The 15,647-nt window shown below is 42.2% G+C and overlaps 1 long non-coding RNA gene across 1 annotated transcript in view; it reads left to right on the forward strand.

Annotated features, from left to right (window-relative positions):
* The window catches only part of LOC116983024, a 34,053-nt gene that overhangs the window by 6,946 nt on the left and 11,460 nt on the right, over positions 1-15,647 (forward strand). The window contains exon 2 of the long non-coding RNA XR_004414598.1: positions 11,531-11,645. This is a non-coding gene — a long non-coding RNA (uncharacterized LOC116983024). The remainder of the gene's footprint in view (positions 1-11,530; positions 11,646-15,647) is intronic.

Raw genomic sequence — 15,647 nt, forward strand, 5'->3', positions numbered from 1 at the left:
ACTAAGATTTATGTGAAATGTAGCAGATATATGAAAATGTTATTTGTGTCAAAGCTTATCACCCTTTCGTCATTAGAACGACCAATGATTTTTAGAGACGTTTTTGATTCTGTTGAGATAAATTAGTCAGATGGATTTAAGTGATCATTTTGGGAATTCACCGAAGGATAATGCAAAGCTTGGCGATAATGCGATGGAAGAACAAGGAGACATAAGTAGTCATGGTACTGTATATAGACACAGAAAGCTGGAGTAACTCAGTGGGATAGGCACCATCTCTGGAGAGAAGGGATGGTGACGTTTCGGGTCGAGACCCTTCTTCAGACTAGTCCGAAGACCCGAAACGTCACCCATTCCTTCTCTCCAGAGCTGCTGCCTGTCCCGCTGAGTTACTTCAGCTTTGTGTGTATAATGGGAGCAGCAATTTTTTTGCAATTATAAAATATTTCAATTTATTCATGCTTTTATTGCATAAAACCCAAATGGACCATGAAAACCAAATACAACAGTACAGTTGCAGGAATATTTGCTCATTCATGACTAACATTATTTATACCACAATAAAAATACTGATGAAAATAATGTTATTAAATACAGGAAATGCACATAAATTTGAACTAGAAATCAGAATTGTAGATCATTTTATTTGTACAATCACACAAGGAAAATGTGTTTTCGTTGGTTATATTGGTTGCAGTATCAATAGCTGGATTATGTCGAACTTGTGTCAAGAGGCACAAACAGAAAGTGTCTCCAGTTCACAGAGAACAACGTTTTTTAATAAGGAAATTCACAAGCCTTATTCTGATGACCCACATCACCTACACTGCTTAAGCCTACAGGCAAGGTCCTGGCAGACAGCAAACAAACTCACCCCAGTGACCATCAACCTTGGACAGCAAGGCACTCGACTGTGACATGCCTCATCCTCCCATTGTTCTTCCAAAATAAGTGGTGTTGCAGCTGCCGGAGGATGAAGATTTGGGGAACTCATCAGTGCTCTTCAAGACGCTATCATTACAACATTTGCAGAAAATGCTACTAGAGTTGATAACAAGATTTTTAAGTCATAGGAAATATACCTACTATATTTCTGATGTGCATCTTTGCAAGCAACGAAATGGGTTGATAAAGCTACCAAAATGGATTTGGGAGTTGTATAAATGGAGGCATGTAGTTCAAAGGGAAGAAGAAATGGTAAATCTGTCCTAATGACTAAGGAGGGTCCAGCTTTGTTTCAACACAAGCAAAGATGTTGAAGCTTAGTGAAGGTGATATCAGGATAGCACCAAGGACTTCAGTACGAAGCAGAAATGGAGGCTGAGGATGTTCTCCTTCAAGCAGTAACCGTGACAACTGGTAGCAGGTTTATGATCATTGGCCAAAAGATTTAAATGAAATGTAGATTATTTTAATGTAGCAAATTTCACCATCAGAAACACCCTTTCAAAAGTCAGTGCCAGAGGATTTGTGTAACTTCCAAAAGAGAAATTAAAACATACTTGAACTTTCCAGAGCTCTGGAGGATAGGAGAAGGTAGGATAAACTGTTTCACAAACACAATGGGTGTTTAATTCCAAGATTCTTCTTTATCTTGACCAAGCACGTCAATGTTTCTATTGCCTACATGTCCAATAATTTCACCTTGCAGCTTCTGGTTATTCCTTCAGGTCATAAGGTCATTAATGATAGGAGTAGAATTAGACCATTCGGCCCATCAAGTCTGCTCCACTATTCAATCATGGCTGATCTATCTCCCTCCTAACCCCATTCTCCTGCCTTCTCCCCATAACCCCCGACACCCATACTTATCAAGAATCTATCTATCTCTGCTTTAAAAGTATCCACTGCCTTGGCCTCTACAGCCTTCTGTGGCAAAGAATTCCACAGATTCACCACCCTCTGTCTAAAGAAATTTCTCCTCATCTCATTCCTGAAAGAACATCCTTTAATTCTAAGGCGATGACCTCTAGTCCCAGACTCTCCCACTAGTGGAAACATCCTCTCCACATCCACTCTATCCAAGCTTTTCACTCTTCTGTATGTTTCAATGAGGTCCCCCCTCATTCTTCTAAACTCCAGCGAGTACTGGCCTGCTCATTTTTCCTGGTTTGGTTTTAATTCAGAGGAAAATCAAAACATAAAAAACATGACTCAAAGTAATCTCCAAACCTGGACATAACTTCACCAACGTCTACAAGTCAATCTCATGGATTTCTTTAACTTTAGTATACCTTATTGTGTTCTTTGTGTGCACCAAAGTGTCTCTTCCAACCCTTGTGATTTGTACCCAGAGCAAAAAACAAGCGTTGATTTTGCTCAAGATTCCAGCATTTGCGATCTCTTGTGCCTTCACTTGTACTGTATGTGACTTGAATATCCTCCATATCCATTCAAGTGTACCTTTTCATTCATATTCTGAACCAGGTCCATACCTCCTAGCCTTCTCCCTCTGTTTAGCATTTCCTGTGTTCCTCACCGTACTGGCCTTCGACACGGTCTCTTGTTCCTCCCAACAATTACATCACTCAACAATATCAAGATAGGGCTGGAACTCTAACCATTGTTAACAGTGGGAAATTATTGCAACAGTTACACGTGAAATCAAAACCAAAACTGGTGAAGAAAAAACAAAGCATTAAGATCTTCACATATTTGTACTGTTATTGGTTCACCAGAACAAGATTAAAGATGGACCATAAATATGATTACTGAAAAGCTCTTTGCTGATTAACACCCTGTATTATAACATTTTAAGAGTTACATTCTGTAATTAAATAATTTGATTCTGTTTTTAACTCATAAAACATTATTACTCGCCTCAGCTAATTGCTCTTGTTTTTGTGTGATCCATCATGTTATTGCACTATTATAAATACATCTGGCTGTTAGATTCTTCCATAAATTTGCTCAATTTGTTTTATTCTGCCAGGATTACAAATAAATGCAATTGATAAAAACAGCAAGCATTTATCACAAATCATAACTTTGCTCCAAGACAGACACTGGGAATTTATTGACCACCCTACAAGCTGCTGAGGCGAGGCGGTCTATTGCAGGGTCTGTAAACGCAGTCTGTGACTCTGGGCCATCTGCTCTACCTCAGTGCGTTATAGGAAGTGACTGCAGGTCAGCTGGAGGCAGAACAGCTGTTCTCAGGATAAAATCAATGAATAAGCAATTCATCACAATTCATCATAAAATAAATTCACAGGGTGCAAGTTTCCAAAAACCAATATAACGGCAGGACACAAACGACATAATTATCTGTGCAAGAACGCATTTTTCCAGAGAGTTCCATCTTTCTAATGGGAAATCATTTCCAGTTCAAAGTGAAATATTAATGGAGACATTATTGCCTAAAATAAAAGTTCCATCGTGGAATATTAAACATCTAGGTTGCAGTGAAAATTACACAAACATTTTAAAATGTAGTTCTAAGTTTTGACAATTTTCATGGGGATAAATGACCTTACCTAAAGGCAAAGTATATTTTATATCACAGTATCTACATTTAGTTCACTTTCCTGACCATCCCGTTGTGGTTGCTGAATGACACAAAGAGCTGATGGGAGGGGACAACCCCAGAGTATTACTACCTTCAACAATGGTGAGGCCCAGTACATAAGTACAAGACAGGCTGATGTGTCTGCAATCATCTACAGCCAAGTCAACGATGCCAAGAGATGATCTACACCAGGTTCTAGCATTACTTCAAGAGGGCTTGCCTACAAAAACGAGGGTGTAATGCTGAGTCTCTAAGGCGCTGGTCAGGCCGCATTTGAAATATTGTGAGCAATTTTGGGCACCATATTTGAGGAAGGATGTGCTGGCTCTGAAGAGGGTCCAGAGGAGGTTTACAAGAATGATCCCAGGAATGAGTAGGTTAACCCATTATGACCGTTTGTCAGCACTGGGCCTGTACTCGCTGGAGTTTAGAAGAATGAGGGGGAATTGCAGATTAACCCCTATTAGGACTATATCTTTGGCAACCCGATCACAGTCGAAACCGATCACCAGCCCCTGGTCAGTATCCTCAGCAAGCCGATCCACGCGGCACCAGTGCGCTTACAACGCATGATGATGGAACTGCAGAGATATGACATCAGACTAACCTACAAACGTGGCAAGGACATGCATTTAGCTGACACCCTCTCACGGGCACCTTGCCCAACCTGCGAAAAACATCTGTCTGATAATGAGCATGAGGGGTACACGGTTATGATGGTCTCCTGCCTCCCATCTGCCGGTTTAGACATCCTAGTGTCACAAACAGCTGCAGACGAAACACTACAGTCGCTGGCCATTGTCACCCGCCGCAGCTGGCCAGACAAACAGCACCACCTGCCACAAGCTGTCCAACCATTTTTCCCAGTCCATGATGAACTGGTCATTCAGGACGGCGTGAGAATGAAAGGACACAAGGCGGTCAGTCCGAAGTCTCTTCACAGCAAGTACTATGACATTGTCCATGGGGGCCATCCCGCTGCAGAAATAACCCTTCAACATGCAAAAGGAATGCTGTTCTGGCCAGACATGGCTAACTACATTCTAGAGAAGGTTGCTGGCTGCCCGATCTGCAATAGCCTGACCCCGCACCAACAGAAACAACCACTCCTCTCGCACCCCACGCCGGACTTACCCTGGTCCACAGTAGCAAGCGACATCTTCGAGTGGCGCAGTAAACAATACCTGGTTCTAGTCGATTCCTACTCAGGATGGTTCGAAATCGAACTGCTCAGTAGCCCGACCTCAGCCATGGTCATTCAGAAACTAACTCGTCACTTCTCTGTCCACGGAGCCCCTCTAACGCTGCTCAGACAATGGACCTCAGTTCTCCAATCAGCTCTTCGGGAATTTCGCAGAAAGCTGGGACTTTCACCACATCACCAGCAGTCCCGAGTACCCGCAGTCCAACGGCCTGGCTGAACGCGTGGTAAAAAGTGCAAAGGAACTAATGGAACGCTCACACAGGGCCGACTCTGATGTTTATCTCGACTTACTCAACCTACGGAACACCGTCCGCGACCCTCTCCTGGGATCTGCAGCCGAACGGCTGATGTGACGGCGAACCCGCTCCACTCTGCCGATGGCCAAACAAATACTAGAACCACAGGTTCGTGCACCGTCAATTATCCAATCCCAGCTCCAACGCCACCACAACATACTAAGAAAATACAACGATAAAACCAGCTCTCCGCTTCAACCACTCAACAAGGGACAGGTTGTCCGCTTGCGGTCACTCCGAGGTTACGACCGCCTCGGTCTCATTCTGGGGTCCACCGTGGAACCACACTCGTACTTGGTCAGTATTGACAACGGCATTTATCGGCGAACCCTCCAACACATCCTTCAAGTTAATGAACCAGCACCTCCACGTCCCTACCCGGACCAGCCTGTCGGCCTTCTCTCATGCTCTGCGAATGCTGCTCCAGCGATTCATCTGCCGGTGCCAGCACCATCCCTGCCTTCCCCGGTGCCCCAATCTCCACCGGTGTCTTCCCCTCCACGTTCACCCGACATGCAACTTGCTTCCCCAACGAAGGAGGAGGTGTCTGCCGGAGGTTATTATCGTACACGTGCAGGTCGTGTCTGCAAGCCAAACCCGCTAATTGGGAAATTTACTGGCTATACCTGAACTGTGCATGACCTGTTTAGTTTATGTGCTCTCACATGCAGCACAATAATAGATACCGCACCTTATGCTAGTGTTTCGTAGCTACTCCACTCACCATCATATATGCTTTACTTCCTTAAGAGGAAGGATGCAGATGAACTCTTATTCATCCATGCCATTTATAACCTTCACTACACAAATGTGCATGCCATCCTTTCAAGAGCACTACGGTACTCACACAATATCACTCTCTCCCAGTTGGTCAGCGAGATGCATGCAACACTGACTGTTGATAATGCTCAAGTATACTCGATGTAATAAAGTTGGACTCTATTATGATCGTGTTCTATTCATTGAGCCAGGGACCTCATTGAAACTTACAGAATAGTGAACTGCTTGGATAGAGTGGATGTGGAGAGGATGTTTCCACCAGTGGGAGAATCTAGGACTAAAGGTCATAGCCTTAGAATTAAAGGACGTTCTTTTAGGAAGGAGACGAGAAATATCGGTGAATTTGTGAAGTTCTTTTCCATAGAAAGGTTGTAGAGACCAAGGCGGTGGATTTTTAAGGAAGAGGTGGGTAGATTTTTGATTAGTACAGGTGATAGAGGTTATGGGGAGAAGGCAGGAGAATGGGGTTAAGAGGGAGAGACAGATCAGCCATGGTTGAATGGCGGAATAGACTTGATGGGCCGAATGGCCTAATTCTACTGCTATCACCTACGAACTTCAGACTTTTGGTGAAATACTGGGCTATACATTGGGCAAAAATTAACTTGTAAGTTCAGGGAGGCAAGAAAATGGATCTGCAAGTTTCCAAAACATCTCAGGCAACTTGTACCGCCCTTCCAGGTCCCACAATCTGCCCTCTGCTTCCTCATTATTAGGCCACAAGACACAGGAGTAAAATTAGGCCATTCACCCCATCACATCTACACTGCCTGATCTATTTTTCCCTCTCAACCCCATTCTCCTGCCTTCTTGTCGTTACCTTTGACATGCTTACTGATCAAGAACTTATCAATCTCCACTTTAAAAATACCCAATGACGGCATCTACAGCTGTCCGTGGCAATGAATTCCACACATTCACCCCCCTTTGGCGAAAGAAATTCCTCATCATCTCCATTCTGAAGGTATGTCCTTTCATGTTGAGGCTGTGCCCTTTGGTTCTATTTTTAAGAGCTTACTACATGTTCATATAATTGTGGTTTAAACAGAAAGTTTGGGGTTAGAATGCAAATGCCTTTTTCATTACTGAAAGTGTGTTTATGCAACAATGAAAAACCCATTAAACAATTTGTTCAATCTTTTTCCTCTGGCCAATTATTGTTAAAGGATCTTTAAGAATATTAAATTACGTTTCCTTTATATTCCTTTGTCGTTTTCTCCCATCGTTTCCTTTATTCTCCATCAGTTCTTGTCTTGACTCATGGTCGTCTGTAACAATCTTCAATTTCTTTGGCAAACTTTGACTCTCCTTGGTGAAGAATATCACTGTCAACCAGCACAGCCTGGCTAAAACAGCACCACTATCATCCAACACTTCTGATGAGCTCCAAGGTGCCAATTAACCACTTGTGTGAATGCTGGACCAAGAGATCATGTCAGGTCAAACAGTTGCCTGTCCATTGTTTCGGACAGTACAATGGCTTCCATTCGCAAAGTAATTTCCTTTGGAGTCACTAGTTCAAGAACAGCGTTAATATTCATTGCATCTTCCACCACAAATCTGTTTTGCGGGATCACCAGCACACCAGTGTAACCTACAGAAATATCCTGAAATGTTCATTCCTGATTGTCCTGCTTTACATTTCCCCAAAAGCTTTATGAAAACTCATTTACTCTGTGCACAGATATCTTTATTGTTTTCCCAAGAAAACATTAGGTATCAAATTTAGTTTTTATTGGCTGAAGTTGTGGTGTCATTTATTTCCTGATATGCTCATCATATGACTCACTGGGCCAAGATATAAAGTCCCCATTGTAAACAGCACTTCATTAGTGACCTTACTTGCCTCCACACAACTGCTGGAGATGTTGAATTGCTCTTTGTGCATTTCTAAGCATTAGAAGATTAGAACGTCATCATAGTGTAGTTTTGAGAAATAGATAACTCCTCCCAATCACACATTGATGGGAAGCAAACTGAGTGAGTTCTGTACATTTTAACATGAATAGCTAACATAGAGGAAACAGCCCACCTCATGGAAAGGTTTATAGTTACACAATAAGTGGAGTTAGATTTAGCTCTTATGGCTAAAGGAATCAAGGAATATGGGGGGAAAAGCAGGAACAGGGTACTGATTTTAGATGATCAGCCATGATAATATTGAATGGCAGTGCTGGCTCGAAGGGCCGAATGGCCTACTCCTGCACGTATTTTTCTATGGTTCTATGTTTCTATAAGTGGCCGTTGTTTCCCTGTTTAAGTGGTTGTTATGATTGTGTTGCTCTCCGACATTTCATTTAAGAATGGAGCTTCATGCTGAAGTTTTGAGTGTTTTTTAAATTATTGATTTATTTTTACTGTTGTCCTGTATTGGTACTTTGCACAGTCTGTTTGTTAAAAATTACAGATAATATGGAATGAACAAAAGTTCGTTGCTATTGTGCTTGCCAATTATGACATTTCAATCAATCGTCCAAACAACACTACAGACTCCCAGCATCAATGTGTGGGGAGAATGATTGGGCGGCGTGGTGGCGCAGCGGGTAGAGCTGCTGCCTCACAGCACTAGCGACCCAAGTTCGATTCTGATTAAGGGTGCTGCCTGTACGGAGTTTATACATTCTCCCCACGTGGGTTTTCTCCGATATCTTTGGTTTCCTCCCACACTCCAAAAGGCGTAGATTTGAAGCTTAATTGGCTCGGTATAAATTGTCGGTAGTGTGTGTAGGACAGCGTTAGTGTGCAGGGATCGCTGGTTGGTGCGGACTCGGTGGGCCGCAGGGCCTGTTTCCCTGCAGTATCTCTGAACTAAAGCTGAACTAAATTATGTCAGGTTAGTGTTTGACTAGTCTGTGGTCATCTCTTCTGCAATAGACCTGTCCCATTAGCAGGGTAGATGAAACATGAAATAGAGGTAGACTGAAGAAGAGCTCTGATGCAAAACATCGTCAGGTGTAGTCCTTCCACATACACTGCCCGATTGATGAGTTCTTCCAGCTGTTGGTTTTTGCTATGGAATGTGCAGACAGGAAGGAATTGCAATTGTGACAAAGTCTCACTCGGAAACATTAATTCTCCTAATTTCAGCATCCTCCTCAAAACACATATTTCCATCATATCGTGTTGTTTCCACCTTCTGAGTGTCTAATTATGAGTTTACTCATTCTAACGGGAGCCTCTATTCCATCTCGCTGGAGCCTCTATTCCATTGCACAAAGACAGCAAGAATCTTAAAACCGTTGGACAAGTGCAAGGGCTGAACTTCTAATGCCTCCAGACCTGCCTCACAGTCACACATCCCACTGACCAAATCTACTCTCATTAGTCTCGGGGATATGACAAGATGTCCAGGTAGCTTTCTCACATCGCAATGCATCCAAGTGTCTGAGGTTCATTAACTCCCAGCTCACCTCAACATGCATGCACTTACTGCAGATGGGCCCACTGTCAATCAGTGGTTTCCACACTTCCCACGTCTGTCAGAATCTACATTACTAATTATCTTCAATTATGTATTATATTTTTAACTGACAATTACAATTTAATCTAGGTAATAACCTGGTTTTTTAATTTCTTATGCTTCTTTTTGGAAATGCATTTAATTTTTTGTACAATCCCATTTAAGATAGCAGGAAAACAATCTGTGAATATTTTAAAAGACACAGAGTGCTGGAGTAACTCAGCGGGTCAGGCAGCATCTGTGGAGAACATGGATAGGTGACGTTTCAGGTCGAGACCCTTCTTCCTTAGAAACATAGAAAATAGGTGGAGTAGGCCATTCAATATGACCCTTCAATATGATCATGGCTGATCATCCAACTCAGTATCCTGTACCTGCCTTCTCTCCATACCCCCTAATCCCTTTAGCCACAGGGGCCACATCTAACTCCCTCTTAAATATAGCCAATGAACTGGCCTAAACTACCTTATGTGGCAGAGAGTTCCAGAGATTCACCACTTCTTGCTTCTATTTCCTATTCTTTGACAACTCACCAACCAACTTCCTAAAAATCTCTCAGATTTTTTTTTAACTCTTGTTTTTCAAACATCTAATTTGTATTGCCATCACTGATGCTGGTTAATAATGAAACCCTTTATTTAATATCAAGGCAGCATCCCTTCACTTGATTTCCATGCAGCATATTGAAAAAGCAGTTGGATGGATTGCACACACTGTCTCCACACACAAATTACTGATCATCTGGACACAGCTCCAGAGATGTGAGTGAAATGGAATTGCACAAGTTTGGGCTGTGCTTGCAGAGACTGAATGGCCGCATACTCAAAGAACAGAATGAGGGAATGCCCAGAAGTGGTTTGGATCAGACAAGGTCATAAGTTTATAAGGAACAGCAGTAGAATTAGGTCATTCGGCCCATCAAGTCTACTCTGCCATTCAATCATGGCTCATCTACAGTGCCCTTCATAATGTTTGGGACAAAGACCCATCATTTATTTATTTGCCTCTGTACTCCACAATTTGAGATTTGTAATATAAAACACTGCTGTAATTTCTACATGGTGAAACCCAAATGTATAAAAATGGCCTTTAATAAAATCTGACAACGTGCGCTTTAACCACATGTGATTTTTTCTATTACAAATCTTAAATTGTGGAGAACAGAGGCAAATAAATAAATGATGGGTCTTTGTCCCAAACATTATGGAGGGCACTGTGTCTCATCCACCGAACCCCATTCTCCTGCCTTCTCCTCATAACCTCTGACACCCGTACTAATCAAGAATTTATCTATCTCTGCCTTAGACATATACACTGACGGCCTCCACAGCCTTCTGTGGCAAATAATTCCACAGATTCACCACCCTCTGACTAAAGAGATTACACATCTCCTTCCTAAAAGAACGTCTTTTAATTCTGAGGCTGTGACCTCTGGTCCTAGACTCTCCTACAAGTAGAAACATCCTCTCCACATCCACTCTATTCAGGCCTTTCACTATTCTGTACGTTTCAATGAGGTCCCCCCCTCATTCCTCTAAACTCTAGAGAGTACAGGCCCAGTGCCGACAAACGCTCATCATAGGTCAACTTACTTATTCCTGGGATCATTCTAGTAAACCTCCTCTGGAACCTCTCCAAAGCCAGCACATCCTTCCTCAGATATGGTCCCCAAAATTTGTTCACAATATTCCAAATGCGGGCTTACCTGCGCCTTAGAGCCTCAGCATTACATCCATGTTTTTGTATATAAACCCTCTCAAAATAAATGCTAGCATTGCGTTTGCTTTCTTTATAGACAATAGGTGCAAGAGTAGGCCATTCAACCCTTCGAGCCAGCACCGCCATTCAATGTGATCATGGCTGATCATCCCCAATTAGTACCCCGTTCCTGCCTTCTCCCCATATCCCCTGACTGCTATTTTTAAGAGCCCTATTTAGCTCTCTCTTGAAAGCATCCAGAGAACCTGCCTCCACCACCCTCTGAGGCAGAGAATTCCACAGACTCACCACTCTCTGTGAGAAAAACTGTTTCCTCGTCTCCGTTCTAAATGGCTTCCTCCTTATTCTTCAACTGTGGCCCCTGGTTCTGGAACTACCGATTCGACTTGCAGATTAAATTTTTGGGAATCTTGCACCAGCTCTCCCAAGTCCCTTTGCACCTCTGATTTTTGGATTCTCACCCCATTTAGAAAATAGTCTACCCCTTTATTCCTACAAAAATGCATGACTCCACACTATATTCCATCTGCCACTTCTCTGCCCACTCTCCCAACCTGTCCAAGCCCTTCTGCAGACTCCCTGCTTTCTCTACACTACCAGCCCCTCCACCTATTTTCATATCATCCGCACTTTGCCAAAAAGCCTTTAATCCCCTCGTGCAAATCATTAATATACAACGTGAAGTGTAGCAGCCCCAGCACTGACCCCTGTGAAACTCCACTAGCCAACCAGAAAAAGCCCTCTTTATTGCCACTCTTTGTCTTCTGCTCTCCAGCCAACCTGCTATCCATTCCAATATCTGGCCTTGGATTCCGTGGCTCTCATCTTCTTTAGCAGCCTCATGTGTGGCACCTTATCAAAGGCTTTCTGCAAATCTAAGTAAACAACATCTACTGACTCTCCTTTGTCTGTCTTGCTCTTTACTGTTTCAAAGAAACATAGAAAATACAGAAAATAGGTGCAGGAGTAGGCCATTTGGCCCTTCGAGCCAGCACAGCCTTTCAATATGATCATAACTGATCATCCAAAATCAGTACCCCGTTGGGCTTTTTCCCCATATCCCTTGATTCCGTTAGCCCCAAGAACTAAATCTAACTCTCTCTTGAAAACATCCAGCGGATCAGCCTCCACTGCCTTCTGTGGCAGAATTCCTCAGATTCACAATTCTCTGGGTGACAACGTTTTTCCTCATCTCAGTCCTAAATGGCCTACCCCTTGTTCTTAAACTGTGACCCCTGGTTCTGGACTCCCCCAACACTGGGAACATGTTTCCTGCATCGACCTTGACCAATCGTCTAAGAATTTTATGTTTCAATAAGATCCCCTTTCATCCTAAATTCCAGCGAAGCCCAGTCGACCCATTCTTTCATCATATGCCAGTCCTACCATCTCGGGAATTAACCTGGTGAACTCACGCTGCACTCCCTCAATAGCAATAATGTCCTTCCTCAAATTAGGAGACCAAAACTGCAAACAATAGTCCAGGTACGGCCTCACCAGGGTCTTGTACAACTGCAGTAGGAATTCCTTGCTCTTAAACTCAAATCCTCTCGCAATGAAAGCCAACATGCCATTGGCTTCTCCACTGCCTGCTGTATCTGCATGCTTACTTTCAGTGACTGATGTACAAGCACTCCCAGGTCTCGTCGAGATGGAAATAGGAACCAAGGCAGAAGTGGTGGAGAGCAATGTTATGAGGAGGAAATAGGCAGGATACCATACATGGCTCAATGCTCAACTTGGAATCAAATGTATGCCAAGATTTCAAACAGTCTGATCAAGTTCATGTAATTTCCTGGCAGAGAGATAGAACAGCTGCAATGTTATAAACATCAATAAACTGGTTATTAACCTTCAATATTTAAGATTTAATTATCGACAAGTAATTTGTTTCTGTAGCACAGCGCACATTCACCTCTCAGTCCTGCAGTTTATCAGCTGTCAAACTTGGAGATTAAACTCACCTTTCAACCCAAATGCCTACATGCATGTTCTACAGAGGCCATCCTTTCTTCTTCATGTGGAAGATGCATGTAGGTTGAGGCGAGCTACAGATGCTAGCTTACAAAGTACTGGAGCAACTCAGTGGGTCAAGTAGCATCTCAGGAGAACATGGATAGGAGACATTTTGGGTCAGAACCCATCTTCAGATTGTTGGTCTGTACAAGGGTCCCGATCCAACCCTAAGCATCACCTAGCCATGTTCTCCCGAGATGCTGCTTGACCCGTTGAGTTACTCCAACCCTTTGTGTTTACTTCAGTGAATAAGTTAACCACTGTACGGTTTTCTAAAGTACATTAACAGTTTCTCTGTCTATCCTTTACTAGCTTCCTCCACTTCAGTACAGAGTATCTATTTATAGGATTGGTTTTTCACTAATTTCAAATTCCCAAATATAATTTAATTATTGCTAGACCAGCTTAAAACAGTTTAGCAATTTGTTTACTAGCAGATAAAATGTGGATCTAAAAAATAGAAAATGCTTGATATACTCAGCAAGATCGACACATCTACGAGTAGAGTTAACATCTTTGGCTGGTGACCTTCAAAACTAGTGAAAGATAGAAAACAGACATCTTTAAGCAACAACATTAACATCCGAAGAAAGGTTATCGATCTCAAATACTAAATCTGTTTCTCTCTGCTGATGCTACCAGGCCTGCTGATTGTTTCTATCTTCTGTTGAAACCAAAAAGCTGGAGCAACTCAGCAGGTCAGGCAGCATCTCTGGAGGAAAGAAAAATGTGACTTTTCGGGTCGAGACCCTTATTTCAGCATTTTGTTTTTGATTCTGATTTCCAGAATCTGCACGTTTTGTATTTTTTGCTGCTTCATTGCCACCTGGTGGTAAAACTTATCAATGCCAATATCCTGCCCTCATTCACATCACCACACTGTATTCAATTTGAACAGCAATGAAACATATTCAAACAACATGCCTCCAAATTCTAGCATCTAACATATTTTAGTAAATCACTTGAACATGATTAATCACATTTTTCATTTTATGACAGACTTCTTATGCATATTAAAATATAAAATTATTGAAGGAAATATTTCATTTTTTTTTATTTTAAAGAACGTTTTGCATCCTTTTTTTAGAGTAAGGATGTGATCATTATTTCTATTCTGTGACAATTTCAGACTCGACACCAAAATATAAACACTGCATAATTCCACTAAATATTGTACAACATGGTAGTACAGGTTACTGTCATTTGACCATTTATTTTTAAACTTTGTTTTAAATATATCACTGTACATAGAATTCTATCAACCCGTAAGATTTTGTCCGAAATTGCTTACTCCTTCTCATCAATGGTGAAGTTCAAAGTTGAAACGGCAATTTGGGGCAATGAATGAATGAATGAATTAATTAATATTTTCCTTACATACTCTGAGTCTATATCTATAAATTCATTGTCTAAATATTCAAATGACATAACTTCTTAGAAGTATGGTCAAACAACATTCAATGTATGAGTATTAGAGAGTTGATCAACAGATTGATCAATGGTTAAAGTATTGGAGAGAGGTGAAGATTACCAATGGTGGAACAAGAGATGATAAAGTGACGGAGAAGTGAACTGAAAGTTATAGGATTGAAGGAGAAATACTACGGTTTTGAGGAGTGTGGCCATATCATAGATAAAATAGATATTATTATTTGCAACAGCTTTTTAAAACCTTTGACAGAAAATGGGAGGGATCTGTAACCAGAATGAGAAAACACCCATTTCCACAGAGATCAATCTCCCCGCGTCTCCTTAATTCACTCAACCCTTCCCACTGGATCTCCCAGTTGCCAACCATTTTAATTCCCCTTCCAATACCAAACTTTCAGTCCTGAGCCTCCTCCATTGTCAGAGTGATGCCACACACAAACTGGAGGAACAGCATTTCATATTCCACTTGGGCAGCTTACAACACATTATGAGCATTGAATTCTCAAATTTTAAGTAATACCACCGCCCAATAGCACCCTCTCTTGCCCTTGCCCCTCACCCAAGTATGCACACATTTCTCTCCCCCAAAATATTAGTATACCATTTTGATTTGCATTTTTGAGTTCCCAGTTACCTTGCATTGGGCGCGTCACAGCACTGATCGTACATCCACTGACTTGAGGAGCTGGTCCCATCCTTACCCTGGGTTGCTGTGTGGAGTTTGCACTCCCTTTGTGACCACGTGAGCTTCCTCCAGTTGTTCCAGTTTCCTCTCACATTCCAAAGACATGGGTAGCTTAATTGGCCTCTGTAAATTGCCCCCAGTGTAGGTGAGTGGTCGAATCCGGGGGAGCATTAGCTGATGAAAATGTAGAGCATGCTTTTGGAAGAAGTGACGTAGCATTAGTGTAAATGGGTGGATGATGATCAGTTTGGACCAGACAGGCCAAAAGGTCTGATTCTGTGCTGATTCGTGACTATTTAATTAGTTAACCTTTTATGATCTCCTAAATAGGGGCAAACTCACAGGATTGCATCAGACTGTACTCATACACTCGAGGCTGGTTGATGATCCACAGTGGGGCCTCTTTTCATAATCAAGTACTTGTCAATCTGCACTTTAAAAACACAAATACTTCACAGCCTCTATTGCCTTCTGTGGCAAAGGATTCCACAGATTCGGCACCCTCTGGATAAAGAAATTCCTCCTCATCTCCATTCTAAAGGTACGCC

This window comes from Amblyraja radiata, chromosome 18 (assembly GCF_010909765.2).
Source record: "Amblyraja radiata isolate CabotCenter1 chromosome 18, sAmbRad1.1.pri, whole genome shotgun sequence".
Classification (NCBI taxonomy): Eukaryota; Metazoa; Chordata; class Chondrichthyes; order Rajiformes; family Rajidae; genus Amblyraja; species Amblyraja radiata.